The 16714-nt window shown below is 39.6% G+C and overlaps 1 pseudogene across 1 annotated transcript; it reads right to left on the reverse strand.

Moving 5' to 3' along the window:
* Positions 1 to 11626: 11626 nt before the first annotated feature.
* LOC101297823 lies at positions 11627 to 13697 on the reverse strand (annotated as a pseudogene). The gene is made up of 4 exons (XR_184511.1): positions 13569 to 13697; positions 13289 to 13398; positions 11741 to 12145; positions 11627 to 11647 (listed from the first exon to the last, which is right to left on the reverse strand). The product of XR_184511.1 is annotated as a vicilin-like antimicrobial peptides 2-1-like (transcript).
* Positions 13698 to 16714: the final 3017 nt, after the last annotated feature.

Raw genomic sequence — 16714 nt, forward strand, 5'->3', positions numbered from 1 at the left:
CGACGTCGGCGAAGGCGACGTTAGCGGAGGAAGAGTAGCTGTGACAGAGAAAGGCGATGCCGATCTCTCTCCGCCTGAGAAACTAACAGAGAAAGGTGACACCGGTGGAAGGGTCAAAGATGGCGAGGTTGAGGATGCGATACATGTCGATGAGGTGCCCAAAAATGTGTCGTGCTTGTGCCAGCACTCACCCGCTCCAACTGACTCAAGGACTCACTCAAGGACTCGTACTAGCTTTGGCAGATTCTCGTCGATTGACTCGTACTAGATCGACTTGTGCCAGCACTGACCCGCTCCAGCTCACCGCGCAAGAATGGACGGCCAATTCTAGATCGACTCGTACTAGCTGTGTCACATCTGGAACACCCTCCCCTCGGCTTCCTTTTCAGTTTTTTGTTGTTCCTCTTCTATGTTAGTCGGCTTCCTCTTCGATTAGGTATTAGTTCTGTTTTTTTTTTTTTTTTTTTCAGTCAACACGCTGACGTGGTGTGTCGGACGCTGACGTGGCGTGTCTCAGGCTGACGTGGCGTGTCAGTCAATGTGTCCAAAAAGTCAACTTTTTTTGACACGCCACGTGGCGTATCGAACACACATTTTGGTGTATCGTATCGGTATCGGTGTATCGGGAGTGTCGGACACCATAGGGTGGAGTATCGGTGTAACATAGAAGCATTATAAACAAAAACAACAAAAAATTATTCGAAAGCCTTACCCCAACCGAAGATCACATCCTACTTCTGCCCTTGTATTGAATGTTATTTTCTCTGGAAGTCCTTCTTAGAGATCTAGCGAAAGGTTTCCGGTAGGCTGTCTAAACGATGGCTATGTACTGCGGGGATGGTGGCTTCAACAAGGGCGCGCAACTAGTACCGGCGGTGGATTGAGGCTATTTCAGGTGTCATGTTGCTTGGGTTCAATGGCTACGGGTTGTTTGGATCGTGGCGAATTCGAGGTGCATGGTCATGGCGCTAATATCTGCTATGGGGTGTTCGATGTCGGATGTGTGGCTATTGTTTGCCCTGGCATGGCCGCATGGGATGTCGTAATGGTGGGATGTGGGGAGGTGGTCAAGTGACTACTTGTCAGTCGGTGACATCAAAGCAGTTATGCATGTGCTTCATAGGTGGCTGAGGTTTTCCTAGACTCGGTTAAATCCTTTGCTGGATTGGAGTTACAGACATTTGGTGGGCTCCTCACTTAGGCTTTAATTTGGGCAAAAATATTTTTTGTTTAGCTCAGTCCTATGTTTTTAGCTTGGTTATTTACATTAAATCCGTGTGTTAGGACTTAGGACCCTAAGCACTTGTTTGGCTAGTTATATGCTATGAATTCTATAGTTATACACTCGTTTTTAATAAGTGAACATGAATTGATATAAAGAATGGTGTTATAATATGCATACCAATTTTCTTAAGAAAAAAATATATGTAATATTTTTTTAGAGAAAAAGGTTTATATTAACTTAAATTACTAAGACGCAGACTTGACTAATTTATTCACTTTACCAGTGTTTGCTAAACTTCTTTATTGTGAAATTACAATAGAAGACACCATTTTATTGAAAATTACTGATTTTTCTTCTTAAACCAAAGTAAGGCATATTCTATAAAATAAAACAAGGGAAAATGCTCATTAGCCATAAATTTAAAGATTTTTTTCCCACTAACAAAATCAGAATCTAAAATTCCCATAAACCCTATAAACTCTTAAACATCTATTCCCACTAATAAATTTTTAACTTTTAGTGATTTTTCCCTGACCAAATTACCCTTGCCTATTATCTCTCTTATCTCTCTTCTCCCACCTCTCTCTCTCTCTCCCACGATTTGTTTCCTCTCTCTCACGTCCAGACCTACTTCTCTCTCTCTCTCTCTCTCTCTCTCTGGATCCAGATCGACCGGACTCACCCCACATGCGGTGTCAACCGTCCTCCTTCTCACCGGCCTAGTCGGCGGTGGCGGGGAAGAAGCTTTCATAGCCCAGCGACGGGTTGCGGAAGCCAGTCTGGTTTTCCATCATCGATCGCTGATGGTGTTGCATAGAAACACAGAGAAGATGGTGGCCATTGCGATCGGTGCTGCTTCGGAATGGGAGGAACTTACAGTTTTGTACAATCACAATTCTGTTTCGTACAAATACGGAGGGAGGCTTCGAGCAAACAACATTTTGGCGTCAATTCGTCCTTATTTGTAGGTTTTAGATGAAGAGCTTCCATTCAAATCGCTCAAGAGTCTGGAAGAGTTGAAGGCTTTCGTCGATTCGACTGACAAAGCTTTGGTTCTATTTGAGTCTTGTGGCTGGACTCCGAAATTGATGGCCAGGAGGAAGATGAATGGGACTGATCACAGTGGTTTTGGTACACAATGTTCATTCTTCATTCTTTTGATGCAGTTAATTTGGAGAGTTTTAGCATTGTGGTATTGGATGGCGCATTATCTTCGATAATGAAGTACCTTTATCTTCATGCGGCAGAAAATTAGACTTGAAATAGATTGCTTGATCTCATTTCAAGCCCTGAGGTTATTGAAGTTATGTTGTTACTTTTTTTTCTTCTCACTAATGTTGAGATAACTTTTCTTGTCCTAGAAATGGCGATCCTTCTCTCTTTTTTTAGGTCTTTTTTTTATTTTTTTTGATGCTTTTCTATAAGGATCAATTGGTTCTGTATTATGGTGAGGTGAGAGACACTTATACATAGAATTGTGTTCTCCTTGAAATTGTGCTTTCAGATATTGTGCTTCTCTTGATTTGGTACATTTTTCATTGTGTTCTTTTGGAGTTAATCTTATGATAGTGAGCTTTCTTATTACTGATGTGGATGCTCGATGTGCTCCCTATATACTTGGCACACGATAATGTCTTCTCTTCTTGATACATGTATACATTATATCTTAAGTTCAAGTGTCCTACTGCCCCTAATAGGTGGTCCTACTGCCCCTACTGCACCCAATAGGAGGTCCTACTCCTACTGCCCCCAGTAGGTGGTCCTACTCCTACTGCCCCTACTAGGAGGAGGTCCTACTACCCCTACTAGGAGGAGGTCCTATTGCCCCCAGTAGAGGTCCTACTGCCCCTACTAGGAGGTCCTACTGCCTTCTACTGACCTGTCACACCCTGACCTTAGGGTATGACTAAATGTGATGGATTAAGATGAAAATAGAAAACTTGACCAATTATTTTTTCCTTTAAACTTGGAAGTAAGCAAGGCATCATAACTAAGTAACTAAAAACTTTGGCTGCGTTGGCATATTAGAGGAAGTAAGAATCATTATGTTGAAAACAAGGAGGTGAAACATGAGAACTAAACTTCCCAAGAAATACTAATACCTTCATTTTTCAAAAGTTGTAAACCAGAGCTGTAACCAAAAGATATTGAATAAAACTTTGAACACAATTTTAATTCATTGTTCAATTGCTTTCAAAGATATAGAGTGAGCTAAACGTGAGATGTAACTCTTAACATACTTCCTTTCCAAACAATTGTAAAACGGTACAGTAACAAAGGTAATTGTAGAATCCTTTCAGTACCACTTTAAATCCTTGTTCTACTGCTTTTAAAGATGCCAGGAAACAATAAAAATTAGAAAAGAGGAAGGCTAGACCAAGCTTTACATTTTGTTCAATAGCAAACTTAAATTACAAGACCATCCATCACATATGGTATCATAACCATACCAGGTTATTCCCTTAAAACCTGAATAAAATTCTGACATTACCATAACACATACAACAACACCATTACAGCCACATCATAACATATACACACCCAAGTAAACTTTAGCTCAAGAGCTCCAGAATATCATTAACTTGTCCACTTATGGACCACCTGAAAACAACATCAAGAATATAGGGGATGAGCTTCACAAGCTCAGTAGGTACGACATAATAATCGTCACAACTAAGATTCTAAACCAGCAACTACATCTGAAATGTGAAGGATGGTAGAGATGCTTCGAATGTACTTTTAAATGAGAATAAGAATATGGCTGCAAACAAATTTGGAATTAAGCTTGAGAAACAAATGCCAACCATTAATTGAACCAAGCACAAATGATAACATAGAATTATTAGGCTGCAACTGACCAAGCAACTTAGATCAAAAGAGCAGACAACTGAACATGAAGGAATCAAGGACAAATCATGACAATCCAAAATTACTTTACTGCAAACAGGCCAATCAATTCCGAATCTAAATCAATAGATAACTAAACAAAAGAAGGATCAAGGAATAGATTACGACATAGAACCAATTATTTCAGATAAAATGAATAGACTGATACACAGGAAAGGAAGAGATAACTGAAATTCAAGATTTTCTTGATAGACACTCAACATAATGGGAGGACAAAATCGTCGTAAAATCTGGAAGTAGTAGCAACAAAACCAGAGCAATCTCTTTGATTTACTTTTCTTTTTTTAAATCAGAAATTTTTCCTTTCCTTTTTCAAAACAGTGTGTAAAACTCTTTTCCATAAATCAAACTTCAGCGAAATCCTTGAAAAACCGGTTAGTGCCCACCGCCCAGCTATACCACCGAGCAAACCCTGCACATGCGGTATCCTGATCAGGTTTCGGGTCTGTTCACCCCAAGGAGTCACAATCCCTACTTAACTTTAAACCGTGCCTAACCATTAAAAAAAAAAATAACACCAAATCTGGTCTTTCCATGAAACACTTTGCTTTGCCAAACCAAATCAGTCATCCAAGGATTTCCAAAGAAACTGAAATGCTCTTAAATAGTGAAGTGAAGTCTGTCAAAAAGTCATTCTTTATATCGAACAACTTGCTCAGGGAATAGAGCTTTAGTAACTTAGATGGATGTGTGTATGCAGGCAGCTGATCTAGTGACCAAAGCATCCTCCGTTGTTGAAACCGGTCTGATAGAAGTAGCTATGGTGTATGCTATCGAAGCTAGTAATGAGAAGTCAGTTCAGTGTTCTGAAAGTGTTGATGTGGTATTACCAGAATTGGCAACAGAAAACAATGGAAAGAAAGCAGAAAAAGAGAAGTTGGTGCCTGTAACTAGTGTGGTTGGGGAGGTTGTCAAGCGCTCTCGATCTCCTCTGAAGGAGCAATCTGAAAATGTTGTTGCTGTTATGGCATAGGGTAAGAAATCCAGAGCGAACATTCGCTTCCCACCGAGTACACTAGGCCTAATCTAAGGCCCCAATGACAATCTGATCACAAAACCAGCTTCTCTGATAAACCAAAGAAGAAGAAGGGTCACCCTATTGGATCCAAAAACAAACACCCAGACTGAGCTCACATGTAACACAGGTAGATGTTCTGAGTGATCTTTGCCCTAACACTCCTCCAAGCCCTGACCCAAACGGCAAAAATAAAATTCACAAGGTGTTAGTACATTGATAGCTTGGCAGACTGTGCAAGGTAGATGATTACATAGGACTTGGAGTACTGCAATTGAGAGTTTTGGCTTTGTTTTTATGTTTTTCTAGTATCTTGTGTGTGACTAGTTTTATTCTCTACTAAGCTCACAATAAATGAGTTAAATGTCTAATGTAATGACACTATTGTGATCGTTGTGGTCATTGTAACCTCATCATTTTGGCTTTCGTTTTATAATTGATTTATTATTTAAAAAAAAAAATAGGTTTGGGTTTTGCCTCCATGGGTTGGAGATGCAAAACCTATATGAATAATTATAGGTTTGGGTGACCTAAAATTTGAATATAGATTTAGGTTTTAAACCAATGTCTTAAGATGACACTGGCTGCACATGATATTGTAATCATGACATCATTTTTTCTAATATATGCTGTTTATTATCAAGTACCATTACCATTCGATTTGAGTACATCAACAGAGAAATTAGGAAGAGTTCCTTATATATGCAGGGTTTTTATTTTTAATATTCAAGATGAACTAACATTTCTCTCTCGCCATTTGTAGTTGATATTAATTGAAGGAAGATTTAACGTTGTTTCTGGTGGAATTGTTAGGAAGAGATCGAGGCCAATTAGGACACTTTGGTTCACCGGGAGGCCTGCATGGAGCACCGTTGGCCATCACACAAATACATCGTGTCATTGGAACTGGTGAAGCAACAGTTTCACAATAGGAAGCGACAGTCCCAATGTTCCAATAACAAGTACTGCATGTCAATCCACACTCATCTTCATCAGGACAACCACCGTCATCCGCAGCTAAGTGGCACACATTGCAACTCACCCGTTTCACTGCATTGAACAAAAAAACATGAAGGGTGTTAGAGGACAGTGTTTTTTTCCCACGCGCCTAAGAAAAATAGAACGCGCCTAAGGAAAACCTAGCAAGAGAGAAAGCGTCTCTCTCCCGGCTGAACACTGTCGGCGGCCTCGCCACAATGTTTTAGCCCGGGAGAGGAATCGTTTAGCTGGAGTGCGCGCCATTTTGCTCGTCTTCTTCTCTTGTTTTTGTCTGGGTTGGTGGGCGAATTGGAAGGAAGGAAGAGGTGGGTTTGGAAGTTGCAGATGCAGCTGAGGTGGTTGGGGAAGGGTTCAAATCCGTTCTGGTAAGGGCTTTTAATGGTTGCTCCGGCGTCCATAGTACCCGATCTGGTTTCTTTCTGTTCGGATCGGGTCAGTCTGAGTTTTTGGCTGGGTTTCGGCGAGTTATCTCAGGGAGGTGCAACCGAGTTTGGAAGCTTTGGTCGCGGATCTGATGGTGGAGGCCCCGTCGATCTGAGCTGTGTAGGCTAGAGTGGGAAGCTCGATCTGTAACTTGGGGCAAGCTGGCGGAGGTGTTGTGGGAGGAGTCGTGGGTCGACGAAAGCAGGGAGGTGAAGCGATTCTAGGCTATGGACCGGGTCGGATTTTTGGGTAGGCTACAGATCTGGGCCTATGGTGAGATTTGGGCTCGGTGGTCGTGGCTGGGCTGCTGCACTTCATTTTGTTTATGTGTGTTATGTTTTTTTCTTTTGTTTTGTTTTTCTGTTTAGCTCTTTTGTTTGTTTGACTCATTACAAACACCGCTGATGAGTGATAATGGTTTTCACCCGTTCTTTATCACGAGTATTCACTACTCAAGAGGCGGAGTTGACTCATGTTCTTATTTCTTCAAGGGATAGAAGCCACTGCCTTGTTGGAATTCCGATGCTTCGTTACCAACTTCATTGGTAATATGTCGGTTGAGTCTTCTGGTCTTGATGACCATTTTCCTAGCCTTATGGTGTACAAGAGATTTAGCTATAGCTAGTAGGAAGTTAGGGTCGGGCCTTTTGGTCCGATGTTTGTTATAAGTGGTCCATTAGTAGCTCTGTTTTGTATTGTTCATACCGCTTGTAACTTCTTCTGTATGAATACAACCCATTTGATAAAAAAAACAAAACAAAAAAACATGAAAAAGTTAGGACGTCCATACAAGTATTTATGTATTTTGAGAAAATTCTAGTATATTATATGATATAGCATATTTTGGGCATATATAAGAAACCAAATCGACGAGTCAAATTGCGTGGAAAAACTGTAATTACATAAGAAATAGAGAAGAACTACTAGAATATGCAATACCAACTAGGCCACTACTAGAAATCAAAGGAAAATATAATCATGAACAAACCTGAAAATAACACAGTAAGTAATAATAGAAGAAAACAATAAGAGACACTGGGCTTGGCCATGTTAATCGTCTCTGACTCAAGGAAGAAAATTTCGGTGATTAAGGAAATTTCGACCCTCCAAAATATGGAAATTTCGACTGAAATTTCGGGGAAATATCGATTGCAGTAAAAAAATAAGAAAATTGACAGAAATTTGAAGAAAAAGAAGGAAATTTTAAACCACACTTTAAGAGATGTTTGTTTTCTATATTATGTATTATATTTCAAATGAAAACCTTGAATAAACATTGATCTATAGGGAGTTGTAGTAAGTTAAGGTGAAAATGTTAGTACTGAACCGTTAATAATTCTTAAAAGTTTACTGTCTTTTTTTTGTCTGTTTAAATTTTTAATTTTTAATAAAGGAAAATGTGAGAGGTGAAAAGAAGGTGGGTAAATATGCTGGGGAGGAGGTTTGGCGGGTATATAAACCACCAACGGACCGGGGAGCCCCATTAAAAAAAAAAATAAAATAAAAAGAAAAAAAGAAATAAAAAGCTCCTCTCACAAAATTAAGGAAGAGGAGAAAAGTAAGAGATCAAAAAACTGATAGAGAGAGAAAGAGAAATCCAAAAAAAAAAAAACCAAAAAACAAAGACAGAGAGAGAGAGAGACAATGGTTGTGTGTGTGAAAGAGAGAGAGAGAGAGAGAGAGAGAGCTCTGTAAATCCAGACCCTTTTTGTTGTTGTTGTTGTTCTTCTTCTTCTCCTTTGTTGATGTTGTTGTTGTTGAAGATTAGATTAGTCTTCTCCCCCATTTGTTCCATAACACCCTGCAATCGAAACCCGGTTCTTTCGTTTGTTGTTTGTTTCCAATTGTTTGGTCGTGGCCGTACAATGGATAGGTACGGTCGGAGCATGGAAGGGTCGCAGTCGGATCTGTCGCCGGAGTGGAGCACGGAAGGGTCGCAGTCAGATCCGTCGCTGGAGTGGACTGCTCCGGGACCCGAGACTGGCCTCGAAGGTGAGACATGTTTTGTTTTCCTGTTTCAAGTTTCTGACCCTGGATTTCAATTTGGATTGAATTTGGGGTGTGGATTTGCTGGGATTTTGGGGTGAAACCGTGATGTGATTTCAACAGTTTCGGTAAGATATCGAAAATATCGCGATATATTGCGAAATATCGATAGTTTCTGACCAAAAATTTTGGGGTGAGAAAAAAATATCGGTGCGTGAAAAAAGCGATATTTTCGACGATATTTCGGCGAAAATATCGATTTTTTCTTCCTTGCTCTAACTACAACGAGAAAGATAGAGGAAGAATGTATGAAGGGCTATATATGACTCTTATTGGATTTATGCTCAATAAAATTCATATAATTTGTGACTTTGCATGACAAATGTATGATGTAAAGTGGTGCAAAATTAATAAATAGAATCCTGGCTACATAATTGCATGCTGGAACTAAGGCTACATAATTGCTGTTGGATACTCTTACCACTTTACAATGCTAGCTAGAATCAAGATCATCGACCATAGCTCTTCGAAATCTTAATTTTAAGAGAGTGATGATTATTGCTGAATTTTTAGGTCTCCGATTGGCAGACAAGTAAATAATATACACATGTCATTGCAAGTATGAGAACTACTATTTAGATGGGTTATCGTGGGACTTGAGAGTCGCTAGCTTACCTACAAGCTTTTGTCTAATCGGACCTAAATCACATAAAACAAACTAAAAAATAATAAAACAAATGAATAATGCTAACATCCACCTAAGACACCAAGTCTTAATTAGCCAGTGACGGAACTACATTACGGCCCGGGAGGGTCCGGACCTCGGTTGGGTTTTTTAATTGTCTTAATTACCTTTAATTGGGTAGTTTAGTTATAGGCGTAAATTTACCCTTAATTTTGTTAATGAACTCCCCCTATATTATAGCCAAATCTGATTTCGTTCAAATATTAATATTTATTAGTTCAAACTTAAACATTTGATAGGTTAAAATCAGTTTAATTTTGTGTTATCTAATCATAATATCATATTTGTGACAATTATTTTCCATTTAACTAGTATTCTTAATGAGATTCACTGTATTTATCTTCTTTTTCATGGTAAATTTATGGGGGAAAAATATTTGTTTTTGAGCTTTTTACTTGGGGGGGGTGAAATTCTGGCTCCACCACTGTAATTAGCTAGAAATTGTTTGCGCCAAACACAACGAAGAAGTTGATAATGATTATTTACAGTGAGATATGGTCACTATAAATTTAACTTATTTTTCGTTTGATTAATTTCATTTTACTTCCATGATCTTTACAGTTTAAATCTGTTTTATTATATTTTTCATCATGTATTTTATAATTTCAAACGTGGTTAATTCTACTGATGATATGATATGTCGACTAGTGACATGCATGCATGGAAATTAAATTATATTATAAATGATGAAAAGTTTAAATTAAATCACGAAAATAGGTACCAAAAATCTTATGGGTTGTACAAGATTGATTGAAGTTTCAAGTACATGTATGGATGCCTTTGATGAAATTAAAAATGTAGAATACCTTGTTTTCTTTTGTTATTAAGAGAAACAAAATGAAACAGTTCAATTTCATCCCACACCATTAATTACTGTGAATCTTATTTGAAGGTGTGGGAAGTGAAGAGTTTGTTTTTTAGGTTAATTAAGATAAGCAACCTCAAAAAACAAAAGATACCGAGACGCCTTTATACATTTTACGTACCTGACCCAATTCATTCACGTTTTTCTTTTTTCGGTGTATAAATAGAATCAGTCTTCTTGTTTTACATTATTTCTGCTTCATCCAAGGGAAGAGAAAAGCTTTTTTGAGCTGTGAGCATCCATGGCCATCGCTAGAGAAATGAGCAAGAAATGCATGAGGTAGAAAACGAGGAGCTGCAACGGGTGCAAACGCTGGGCGCATTCTGGGAGCACCTGCCTGCAATGGATCCTATGCTTATACGAGATTATATGCTCTATAACCATACAGCAATCTGCTCTCTCGAAAAGAGGAAGACAACATTGCTCAAACAACAACAAGAGCTCCTCGTGCAGGCTATCGCATATCGGCGACCATCAATCTAGTGCGAATAAGTTCTCTAGTAGAAGTTAAAATAATATGCATGTAATTTTAGCGAATAGCGGATATATATTTATAGTAGTATAATAGAAAACAAAATACATGCAGTACAATATGTTATAGAAAATGAAATACAAAAAAGCAAAACAAACTCTCTCCATGAGTTGACAACCTCTGTTTCAAACGTCTTCTTAGCTAGTCTGTACTGTTGGACTGTGCATCACCTGCATGTGGTCCTACACATGATACAGCTTAACTTATTGCACTACTGAGCTTATCGTTTCCCTTTCCTCCTTTTCACGATGCTTTTGCTTACACATTCTCATACATAGTTGCGGTTCTTGACTCGTTTTGCATCTGTCCATGCATTTCAAGTGTACTTTCCCTTTATCATAATCAGGGTTAGAATACCGAAGACTTGAGTAGTATTCTCCCCCTTGTTCTTCTTGACAAAGTTTTCGGCACATCTCCGGTGATCGAGCCGCAGTAGTACCACTCCCTTGGCAAATTTGCATGCACTGCTGGTACTGCTGGTGTTGCTGCAGGCACCGGCTTTGACATTGTTGCATCTGCCGCGGCTCTCGCATCTCTTCGCAACGTCTCTGGCATTGTGCGAGCTCGGACATCGGTTTTTTGTACTCCGGCACCACCTCACAGTATTCGGCATAGTGATCCTTGCAGTTTTGAAGATCGACGCCGTCCGCTCCCTTACAGATATGCGGGCTATACAATCGGTATCGTACTCAGTACTTCTGAGGGTTTCATCGCCAAAACTGAAAGGCAAATAGGCAAGCAAAACTGAGGAAGAGAAGAAGATGAAGAGAAGAGGAACTCAAATCGTCCTGGAGTGTTGACTGGCTGCATGAGCTTTGCTATTCTTAGAGTCTCCATGTCGTTGTTAACAAGGTAGACCATAGCCCCTGCAGGAACTCTGACGACATCACCCTTTTCCAATTTGAAGGAGTCCTTGTTGTCTTGCATCATCATTGTACAGGTGCAACGTCCTGTAATACCAAGTTTATTGAACAACTTATAATAATGAGGATTTATGTTACTTATAATTGACTAAATCGATAACAGAGGAAGTGTTTACACACCATTGATAACAACATAAATGGATTCAGCGTCACAATGGTGTGGGAGGACGAAAGTGTTGGGCCTGGCCTCAAAGATGGCTAATCGATAGTTCCTAATGCCGCGAAGAAGCATATTTTGATTCATGGTGAACCTCTCAAGAACATACATCCCACCTTCTTCAGACCTGAATTTTTGGTGAAACATGTCTGAGGGAAAGAAGTAAGGGTTGTTCATTTGACTCTCACCCCGACTTATTTCATGGTAGTTCTGGACCTGACCTTGCTCAAGTTGTTGCTGGCACCTTCTTTGGCACTGTTGCTGATCTCCACTTTGTTGTATCTGACAACGTTGTTGGCAGATTTGTTGACGCTCTCGCTGGCTCAATTGATGTGCGCATTCTCTACGACATTGCTGCTGTTGTTGGCCTTGTTGCATCATTCGGCAACTTTGTTGGCATTGCTCAAGCTTTTGTTCGGGATCTCTTGTTCGGTTAATCTCCATTTCTATCTCTCCTTTCTCGAGTTGCTGTATGCACCTGTGTTCGCAGGTTAAATTTTAGAATGAGTGAATAAATAATGCACAAAGAACATAAATGAACATAGACAGACAAATATGAGAATACTGTTATATATAATGCAAAATTTTTTAGGAAGTGATATATCATTATATTGACAAGTCATTTGAATCACCTTTTTTGGCATTGTTTATCATTGCTATCTTGCATCTGACAACGTTGATGGCAGATTTGTTGACGTTCTCGCTGGCTCAATTGTTGTGCACATTGTCGACGACACTGCTGTTGTTGTTGGCCTTGTTGCATCATTCGGCAACCTTGTTGGCATTGCTCAAGCTTTTGTTCAGGATCTCTTGATGGGTTAATCTCTATTTCTATTTCTCCTTGCTCGAGCTGCTGCATGCACCTGTGTTTGGAGGTTAAATTTTAGAATGAGTGAATAAATCATACACAAGAACATAAATGAACATAGATAGACATTTGAGAATAATGTTATCATGCCAAGTTTTGTAGGAAGTGATATATCATTTTATTGACAAGTCATTGGAATTACCTTCTTTGGCATTGTTGGTCGTTGCTATCTTGCATTTGACAACGTTGATGGCAGATTTGTTGACGCTCTTGCTGGCTCAATTGCTGCGCACATTGTCGACGACACTGTTGTTGTTGTTGGCTTTGTTGCATCATTCGGCAACTCTGTTGGCATTGCTCAAGCTTTTGTTCAGGATCTCTTGTTGGGTTAATCTCTATTTCTATTTCTCCTTGCTCGAGCTGTTGCATGCACCTGTTTTTGGAGATTAAATTTTCGAATCAGTGAATAAATCTTACACAAGAACATCAATGAACATAAATAGACAAATATGAGAACAATGTTATGATGCTAAATTTTGTAGGAAGTGATATATCATTATATTGACAAGTCATTTGAATCACCTTTTTTGGCACTGTTTGTCATTGCTATCTTGCATCTGACAACGTTGATGGCAGATTTATTGACGCTCTTGCTGGCTCAATTGCTGTGCACATTGTCGACGACACTGCTGTTGTTGTTGGCCTTGTTGCATCATTCGGCAACTTTGTTGGCATTGCTCAAGCTTTTGCTCTGGATCTCTTGATGGGTTAATGTCTAGTTTTTCTCCTCGCTGTTGGAATTGTCTCTCACACCTTGTATAGAATAGAATGGTTCAGTTTTAGAATAGTGGCAATTGAAATGTGGATAAATTCATTGTTTTCTAAGATCTTATGTTAAATATTTGAACAACGGTATAATTCATTCAGCTTATAACTTATATATACTCAATCTAATGAGAGCCAAAAAAATAATTCAGTATCACCTTTCTTGGCACTGTTGCTGTTGACGTCGATCACCCATTTGCTGCCTCTGACAATGCTGCTGGCAAGTTTGTCGAGCACATTGCTGGGTACATTGCTGGCGGCCCTGTTGTCTAGATTGGCAGCTCATTTGGCACTCCTCAAATTGCTGTTCCGTTTCTCTTGATGGGTTAATGACTTGTTCTTCTACTTGCAGCTCAAATTGGCTCTCGCACCTTGTGTTGGGAATAGGTATAATTTTAGAATAATATATATGGTAATCTAATGTGCTTGTAAAATAGACTACATTTAGCATCATTGAACTATGAGAGCTCTAAATTATTATCACCTTCTTTGGCATTGTTGCTGCTGTTGCCAATCCCCACCGTGTTGCTGCCTTTGACAACGCTGCTGGCACATTTGTTGCCGCTCGTGCTGGCTCATCTGTTGGCCGCATTGTTGGCGGCACTGCTGCTGCTGGCCGTGTTGCATTGATTGACACCTCTCCATGCACTGCTCAAACTTCTGCTCAGGATCTCTGGAAAACGGGGTTATGGCACGGCCTCCAGTCTGCTCTCTACATTCTTGCTGGCACTGCTGCTGTTGAACGCCGCGCGGCATCTCCATCTGGCAGCACCGCTGCCATTGCTCCAACTGCTGGGAAGGATCCTCATGATGTTGAGCAAGAGTAAAGGTGATAGAGGCGAGGAGAAGAGTTGAGAGGAAGAGAACTTTGAGTATCGCCATGGTTACTGCTTTGATGAGTCTGGAGAAGCATAGAGACTGGTGAGGTATTAATACGAAGCCAAGGCTTTGCATGCAATGTACATTTGTCTATGACAGTAAATGCAAGGTCACTAGTGTCCTCCATATGCGACCGATTAAAATTGAAGCACACTACGTCCTACTTGATCATCTTCACGTGAAGCAGAGAAATAAGGATGAAATGATACTGTGGGGGGCTCATATTCTGAAGACTGTGAAGCATGCAATCGGGGTCGGCAGGGCCGGCCCTTGCGCAGTGCAGCCAGTGCGCCCGCACTAGGCCAGAACCAAAAAAGGCACAAGAGGATTTCAAAACACTTTGATCACCGTCGTCATTAGTTAATTTAGGCTTCTAAATTCCTATCTCAATTTTGGATATATAACTAAAGGTGTTGGTTAGACCCCTTCCCTGACCGCCGACCGAGCTCTCTCTTAGCTCCAAAGCCTTCCTCCGCCAATCTCCGCCGTCTGGCGTCGCTAGGCAACCTGACCGGTCTTTGTCGAATCCTCTCTTCGTCATTAACCTCCATATACCCTCAATTCGCAGTTTCGCACATGCATTAGACCCAGGAGGAGATCGACGTCAAGGAATCCTGACGGTCTTCTGCGTTTTCCGGCGACTCTAGCCGTCGATGGGTCTACATGGTAGAGAGCAGCTATCTGGGCTTGGCAGAAATGGCGTTCGAAAGATGATGAATGAGACGCATGGGATAGATCAGATTTGCTGCCGTGTTCATCTCTTGGGTGCAGAGATCAATTTGAGAAAATGTGTTAATCGATTAGTAGATCACATGGTGAGTTGGGTATTGATTTTTGGTTCTCAAAATTGTGGTCATGATTGTATTGCTTAGTCCATATTAAGCTGTTAATGCAAATTTGGTAAGGATTATATTTGGTTTTTATCATTAAAATACTGGGTTGTATGGACTTTTCTACTGTACATATGTATATAACATACATCAAGTTGTGAACCGTACGATCATCTTGAATTTTAAATTATTAAATAATCAGATGTTTCACGGCTTAGTGTATGTATACACATATGTATAGCAGCCAAAACCCGGGTTTTACCTTGATTAAGGATTTGGTAGAATTTTTAGATAATTAATGGGTTTGAAAGTAAAAAAAAATCGGTATTTTTAAATAAAAATTTTGATACAAGGGGCACAACTTTTTTTCTTTGCACCGGGCCTTAAATTCCTCAGGACCGACACACTACGTCCTACTTGATCATCTTCACGTGAAGCAGAGAAATAAGGACGAAATGATACTGTGGGGGGCTCATATTCTGAAGACTATGAAGCATGCAATCGGGGTCAGTATGTGCTTTTTGTGGGAAGAGAGGACAGCTCAGGTGGGAACGTGTTGGAGTGCATGGAAGTGAATAGCCAGAGATTGGAGTTCGGTCGGTGGATGTGGCGATGCTCATCTATAATGCATATATACTGACATAGCAGATAACAATCAAGCATGCTACAGACAGTGTATCCCTCTCATTCATATATATTCTTTTTAAAGAGATAATGACGGATGTATAAAAAAAGGGAGCTGAAAAATACACTCCCCAAATTACAATCCCCACGCCCTTTTAATTTTTTATTAATATCTTCTCTCCACTCACTTTTAACTTCCTGAAATACCCCTGGTTATTTATTTCTCTTTTATCTTCTCTCTCTTCTAGCTCCCTCCCCTTTTTCTTATCAAATTCACGTCTTCTTATCTTCTTCTCACTCTTTCTTTTTCCCCACAGATCATCTTCTCACTCTTTCAGCCGTTTCCTGGGTATCTAGATTTATTTCTTTTCATCTTTATTTCTTTTTCTTTCTATTTATGAAATTTAGTGTGGCTCATTTTGATGATCTTCCTGGATATCATTCATAATGAAGGGTAACTTTTTTTTTGGAGAACTTTCCCTCCAAACATATATAACATGTCTGTTATTTCAAAACACAGACCATCAAAATAAAGATTAGTACAACTCTTCAACAGAAAATTCAATTCACACAAAGGAAACAAGAAAACTATTTCCGTTAACCTCAAGAATCCATTCATAAAATTCTAATACGATGTTACACATAAATAGTCATGTCTTCATTATCAAATTCTAAAAAATGTTCTAAGTCAATTAGTCAAGTTGCCTTCATCCAAAAGAAAATGTTGCAATAAGCCTCCTATAGTCAAATAGTCTGCAAAAACCACAACAAAACTTGAGTTAGGTACATTGAGCGTAATACAACAGACATTTTGAGTTTAGAGTACTCAATAGAAAAAAATATGAATACCTGATGTGGAATGAACACACTAAAAAAAGGACATTCTAACAGTCCAGCAACTTGACAAGATATTCTTGAGATAATGAAACAATCGTAACATAACTCCCAAATAGCATAAGCAAAGACATGGA

This window comes from Fragaria vesca, linkage group LG4, assembly GCF_000184155.1.
Source record: "Fragaria vesca subsp. vesca linkage group LG4, FraVesHawaii_1.0, whole genome shotgun sequence".
In the NCBI taxonomy this organism is placed as follows: Eukaryota; Viridiplantae; Streptophyta; class Magnoliopsida; order Rosales; family Rosaceae; genus Fragaria; species Fragaria vesca.